Genomic DNA, 7500 nt, shown 5'->3' with positions numbered 1-7500 from the left:
GACCAGCATTTCCTTTTCTCTCTGTGCGCAACGTTTCTCGGTGCCAGCGTGTCTCATCGCCAATTTAGCTTCTTCGATTGGTTTGCCGTTCTGATTACTGAAGCCGTTTCCATGCTACTCGGGCTTGAGTCTTGGAATGCGCTCACGAAGGATTTCCGAATAACCGGTGCCTATGTTTCGAGTCTCTTTACATCATCAAATTAAATTTTCTGCACATACGACCATATGATTCCTAATAATTGTCTTTACTAGTCAAACGACAAATTGTTTCCATGATTTCCATGAAAGTTTGGGTACAAATTTATTCCGATAGTTAACAACTTCGTTTAGGCGTTAAATTGTTTTGAAATTACTGGCTCGCGGCATCTCAAGGGTAGCTGTAATTTCGACTTCACCTGGTGCAGCGGTTTTCAGATGGAAATTTTTTCTGGCGTGACGTCAGTGCTCTACTACGTGGAGGTTCATGAAGAGGTAAAATGGGCACTGGGATTGACCTGATTTTTCGGTGGGAAAATGAAATTTGATCACTGGAAACTGGGATTTTGTTACTGGGAATGGGAGATAAAGAGTCCTTGGTGCAAATGCATTATCCGAGGTTATCAGGTATTAGTTCTGCTCAAAATTCCTGATATCAAATATTTTATGCGGTCTTCTTGTGTGCCTTGCCATTGCCATGTGAGAGTGAGGACCTTCCTGATGTTAACAGACTCACAACATTCCTACCTCTAATACGGCTTTATTAGGACGAATCAGCGCTCCTAAACCCACTGCAACCAATGCAATCACTCCAAAAGAACAAGCTCAGATGGGGTATTGGGCAAGACATAGAAATGTAAATGTGTCAGGCACAGGGACTGAAACGTCCTTGAACGTACCCTACCGATTTGCAAGACATTCGGCCTCGCGATTGTTGTGGGTCGACTGAAGAGGGCGAAGACTCTGAGGAGGATTCTTGTGAGGATACTTATGTTGATGAATTAAAGTATAATGATCTCAGTTATTCTGAAGGTGCCGTAGAGAAACGGGAAATTGCACCATTCAGAAAGCTTTCATGTACCGGATGATAGCAGTCCTTTTACGCGGACACTTGGGTAAGCAATCCCATGCAGCTACAAATTAATAGTTTTATTCCTCGCACCGTTTTTATTACTTCCATTGTCCAGTAATCTCATGTTTCGTTTTGAGACTTATCATACAACATATCGATGCTCTAAAATTATATTTTCCCTATTACAACTCAGGTTGGTATTTTAGTACCAGGGACTGTGATTTCTAAGAAATGTTGCTTGGGATTTTGTCCAAACTTGGAATGGGAAATGGGATTACCACCCCCGCTTCATGTCCCTGCACAACCTAGGCATCTTTACAGGTTATTGCGATGGTTTGCTGTGGTTTCCTTGCCTTTTTTTCCAACTCCATGTATAGTAGGATATCGTTAATTAGCGTTACATAGAAATCCGTCCAGGTTTCCAGAGCACGATGCAAACACTTGTGAAAGAGTTTGGACGAAGCAGACCATCCAAATGGAAACTTGAGTTATAAAGGAATTCGATTTGGCGCAGGGCTAACGCTTGACAAGTGGGCTTAAAAATCAGTCTTTTTACGGTAGTTAGTTTATATTTATCAACCCGTTTGATAAAAACAAATTTTCGTGTTTGACTCCCCATCGACTTGACACGAAGGTTTCTTCAGAATCTAACTCCTTTAATTATAAACAAATGCAAGAGTAGTTTGAAAAGCAGGGTACCTAGGCGAATTGGATGGCTTAGGTTTAGCTTTATTCTTAATTGGAAAAAAAAAGATCATTTTCATACTGTAGTATTGTGGGAACCCTTATCGTCATCATCACCATCATAATCTTCATCATCATCATCATCATCATCAATCTTTATTTAAACACGAAATGATATCATCGTACAATGATCTTCCTAAAATCGTGTGAATTTAGCCTATATTAATATTACAGTAACTACCAAACGTTTGAGATAAGATAATAAAATGCAATAAAAAAGTAACAGTAAAACGTTTTCGTAGTTAAAGTGGTAACAAATCTCTCCCACTTAATTAGTTTTTTTAAATTGCTCAAATTGGGACGCTGTCTGGTCTTGAGGGGTATTTTGTTCCATAGACCAGATCCCATGAAGTGTAGGATCCCTTTAGAAAACGCAGATCTTGGTCTGGGGATATAAAAATTTGATTTTGAGTTCCTGAGATTGTGCAAGTGCACACTTGAAATATTAGTAAAAATCAGCTTTAAGTACGGCGGGGAACGATTATTATGAACTTTGCACATCATAACAGCCAGCTGTTTAAGTCTTTTTATTTCTAGTTTTTCCCAGTCAAGTTCATCCAACAGATCACCCGAGGAATCCCCATAACCGGAAAAAGGTGACAATTCTAGCAGCCCTATTCTGCAGCTTTGAAGTTTTTTTTCTGATAACCCTTACCAATACAGCCTCATACGGGACTGCAATAACAAAAATAGGGCATAGTTGTTCTAGTTCCACGTGGTACGGTAGGACTAACTCGCCAGACTGCAAGAGCAGCCGATATTTTCTTTGAGATAGCATCATTGTGTAGCCGCCATGTAAGAGAATCATCAATGTGGACTCCAAGGGGTTTATATTTGACAAACCGCGATAAAGTGGTGTGTTACGAACTCTAACTTTAAAGTTGTCATGAGTCTGGGATAATTTGTTTTGGCTCCCTATAAGCATGTACTTTGTTTTCTTGACATTTAAAGCTAACTTATTTGCTCTGAGGCATGGTTTAATTAATTCCATATCACGATTCATTTTATGTTTAAGGACATAAGGGTCGTCTGTAGATGAGGAAAGAGTAGTATCATCTGCTTACATTCTTGGTTTTGAGAACAAATTGCATGATGGAAGGTCATTGATATAAATAGTAAATAACAGAGGTCCAAGAATAGAGCCCTGTGGAATGCCCCATGTCAGATTACAGAAATCAGATTGGGTCCCATTTGTAAAAGTTACCTGTCTTCGTTCACGTAGGTGGGACTGAAACTGCCTAATAGATTGAGAATTGACCCCATAGAGTCTAAGCTTTCCTAGTATGATGTCATGGTCCATGCATGGTATCAAAGGCTTTCTTCAAGTGTAGAAACATTATAGGAGGTCCGAGAAGTTATAATTTTGGCTTCAAATTAAACCTCTAGAAAATTGAGCTTGAAGATTTCGCGTGCAATTCACGCGGGTCTGCTGGATAATTCCTGCCCCTACTTGAAAGCCAATTATGCTGAGCCAATCACCGTTCGGGCACGTGCTAAGGTAGCAGGTCACGCGTGAAGGCTGTCAATTGACACCCAATCCTCTCTCGCGTGAAAAAAAAAAAAAATGAGTGAGACACCCAAATTTACTTTTACCGAGACCTTAAGGCAGTTAAGCTGTGAGTAACTATAAGTGCCGCCTCTTTCAGTAAACGTGCAGAAATGTTATCAAGGCCACTAGCCTTATTACACGGTATTTTGCGAATTAAATCGAAGATCTCTAGATATGATACCTCTGATAAATTAAATGTTTGTTCTGATGGCTTAATGTAATGAGGCTGTAGAAGACAATATTCTTGGTCAAGTAATCGAGAAGTGTTACGACAGTTAGTTACGAGAAAAAATGTCTTCTACAACAAGAGGATACCCTCACAACGGAGAAGGCCCAAACGCTGGAAATAGCGATAGAGAATGCAAAGAAGAATACTTGCTTCTTGGAGGAGAAAACCTCAAAGTTTCCCCAGGGAAATATGACGTTAATCAGATATTAAACAAGTTATACAAAACTTCTACATTATCCAACGCAAAAACAAAGTGCTCTTTTAGATGTGGAAGGGGTGATCATCAACTCATGATGACAAATGCCGAGATAAAAGTGCTTAGTGTTGGAAATGCAGAAAGATTGGACACTACGCAAAATACTGCAGATCAACTGGTGCGGAGAAAGAGGAACGCAAGGTGAAGGCTGTATAGCAGACATGCCAAGGTACAGATGAGTACCACCATGAATACGTTTACTTTGCTAGTAAGGAAGGGGGAATAGACTTAACGATTGATGTTGAATTAATGGTAAACAAGTAGAGAAATGAGCATTGACACTGGTTGAGCTAGAGCCTTGCTTCCTAAATGATGGTTTAGACTAACATAGACAGACGAGTCCCCTGAAACAAGCAAATGCCACGTTTTTGGCATTTGGAGAGGGAGAGCTCAACTGTTTGGGAACATTTGAGGCAGATGTGAACTGTAAAAACCAAGAGATCGTGGAGCCAGTGTTTGTGATTGATGTTGATGGACCACCGTTACTGGGGAAGAGTGCTGTTCACGCCCTTACTCTAGTAGAGATCTATGCTGTTGATGACGGGGCCATCACATGAAAGGGAGTGCATCTTACAAGAGTATACAGATGTCTTTAGTGTTCAAGAAGTACGAAATTGATATCAAAGTCAACAAGGAAGTGTTTCCGAAAGTCCAGAGACCTCGATCAGTGCCTGTACCTTTAGAATCAAGACTAAAACAAGAAATTGAAAGAATGATACACAAAGATGTGATTGAAGAAGAAAGAGCTTCGTGGGAATCACCAGTAGACATTGTTTCAAAGGAAATTGTGAGCTGAGGATCTGCGTAGATCTCAGAGGGGTGAATAAGGCTGTAATATGAGAAAGCGGGTCTCCGATTCCCCGATGATCCAAGCTGATCTGCTGCGTCAACTCAGTGGAGCAAAGATCTTTTAACATTAGACCTAAGGGAAGCATATCGGCAAATACGGTTGTAAGAGGGGTCAAGAGAGATCGCTTTTTTTTATGGTAGCTGGAAAGATCTACCAGTTAAAAAAATGCCATTTGGGTTGGCCTTAGCTCCAGAGGCTTATCAAAGAGTGGTGAGCATCGTATGTGAAGGGCTGACTGGTGTGTTGAACTACTTTGACGATGACGTCGTTGTGTACGGATCGATCCCAGAAGAACACTGGAGGAACCTATGGGCAATGTTGGATACCTTGCAGACCTCGGGGCTTAGGCTGAATGCAAAGAAATGTGTTATGGGAGTGTCCCAATTGAAATTCCTAGGACATATTATTTCAGCTGATGGGGTTCAACCATACCCAGAGAAGGTGAAAGCCATTCTCGATGCACCTTTGCCAGAGGATCAAGCTCAACTACGCTCATTTCTCGGTAGCATCACATACTTGACTCAATACTTGCCTCATGTAGCAACAGTTATTGCCCCTCTAAGGAAGCTCACACAAAAGGGTGTACCATGGAGGTAGCCAACAGCATAGAAATCAGCTTACGAAGGAATTAAGGAACTGATAACCAAGGCCGCGTGATGACTTTTTCCCCTGCAACTTGACCTTTTATATGCTAATTTATTGTATTTTTAAAACCTTTGTACACTTTATTGCTGTCCATCTTTTATTTTATTTTATGTCAAAATATTTTTATGATTTAATGCTAGTGTGTTAATATTGTTTTCCTTATATATCTTGTTATAGTGTATCGTTACATTTGTTATAGTGTCAGTAATTCATACTGAGCCTGCAGTATGTATGCGGTTATTGTAAAACCCATGTGCTCTTGAATTAATACAGTTCTTAGTTGATCCGCCATCTTGCGTGCAGTTGTCTGTTTGCCCGAGAACATAACATTTCTGGCGACGAGGATTCGAGCGACCATGCCCAGCCTCGGAAAAATAGAGGAGTTCAATTCAGCAACTACAAGTATCAACCGCTACCTAGAGCGACTGGAACAATATTTTGTGGCAAACAGTGTTCCCGCCGATTCTGCCGAGTCACACAAACGAAGAGCAATCCTAATTTCTGTTATTGGCGCCAAGGCCTACGATGTTCTTTAGGATCTCTGCTCACCGACTCCTCCTTCTGAGAAAACGTATGCACAGCTCACCACTACCCCAAAGAATCATTTTGCACCGAAGAAACTTGTTATCGCCGAAAGATACCGATTCCACAATTGTACACAACGCGAAGGCGAGAGTGTCACAGCGTTTGCTGCTAACCTGAAATATCTGGCCTCAAATTGCCAGTTCGGCACTCACCTGGATGAAGCTTTACGCGATCGTTTTGTCTGTGGTCTTTGCAGAAAGGAGACACAAAAGAAACTGCTAACCGAGGAACACACTTTCGATGCAGCACTGAAGATCGCCCTCGGCGCCGAAGTTGCTTAGAAAGATGTTGCTGCGTTCTCGCAAGAAAGTTGTGCTTCTGTTAACAAAGTCGACTCGGGTAATCGTCGCAGTTTTCCGCCTACCCAACGTCGTAAGGGTCCTGGCAAGCGAGGCAAGTTCAATTCGTCGGGTAGTGACATTAAAGACCCCTCGGAGTGTTTGAACTGCGGAAAAACAGGGCACCCACGTTCTCAGTGTAAATACAGAAACTACACGTGTCATTCGTGTGGTAAGGTTGGTCACATGCACATGGAGGCATGCAAAGGGAAACTTCAGAAAGTGCATCAGCTGGAAGTACCAGAACTCCCTCAAACTAGTTCTCTCGATGATTCGGTTGATCCTTTTTCCTTCTCGCTGTATACTCTGAGCTCAGGCCAGCAAGGTATCGAGATACCCGTTGAACTGAACGGCACCTCTCTTTTGATGGAATTAGACACTGGTGCAGGCATCTCAGTTATTTCAGAAGATACTTACAAGAAACACTTCAGTGGTACACCCCTCATGCCGTCCAATACTCGCCTACGTGCATACACAGGACACCCACTCACGATACACGGGCAACTTATTGCACACCTAAAGTACCAAGACCAGAGCGCCGATGTCCCCTTTCTTGTTGTTGAAGGCTCAGGCCCATCCCTTTTTGGAAGAGACTGGCTGTCCCAAATAAGACTCGACTGGACGAAGATCTGCAATATTCGCGTATCGGAGACAGACCTCCCACAGGGCGTGGCTTCCCAGTTGCGCGCAACTATCCGGAATCACCCTAACGTTTTCAAACCAGGCCTCGGAACCGTCAAAGGAATCACAGCCAAACTAGAGCTGGAACCTGACGCACGTCCCAAGTTTTGCAAGGCTCCTTCTGTTCCCTATGCTCTTCAGGAAGCTGTTGAAGCTGATTACAACCGTCTTGAGTCAGAAGGCATTATCGAACGGGTGGAGTTCAGTGAATGGGCTACCCCAATGGTTCATGTTCCCAAGGCAGATGGAACTACACGCTCTTGTGGTGATTATGCGGTTACTGTCAACCCCCAGCTTCACGTCCCTCAGTATCCTATTCCCCTCCCGGAGGATGTCTTTTTGAAACTGCGGGGTGGACAACGTTTCACTAAGCTCGATATAAAGAGTGCCTACCAACAGCTCCCTTTGGATCCTGAAAGCCAGCAGTTCGTTACCATCAATACGCACAGAGGTCTTTACCGCTACAAAAGGTTACCCTTCGGTATTGCGTCTTCACCCTCTCGGTTCCTGTGCACTATGGACATCATCCTTCAGGGTTTAGATCAGGTGGCGAGTATACAAGATGACATTCTTAT

The sequence above is a fragment of the Montipora foliosa genome, unplaced genomic scaffold (genome assembly GCF_036669935.1).
Source record: "Montipora foliosa isolate CH-2021 unplaced genomic scaffold, ASM3666993v2 scaffold_452, whole genome shotgun sequence".
In the NCBI taxonomy this organism is placed as follows: domain Eukaryota; kingdom Metazoa; phylum Cnidaria; class Anthozoa; order Scleractinia; family Acroporidae; genus Montipora; species Montipora foliosa.
This window is presented reverse-complemented; position numbering follows the sequence as displayed.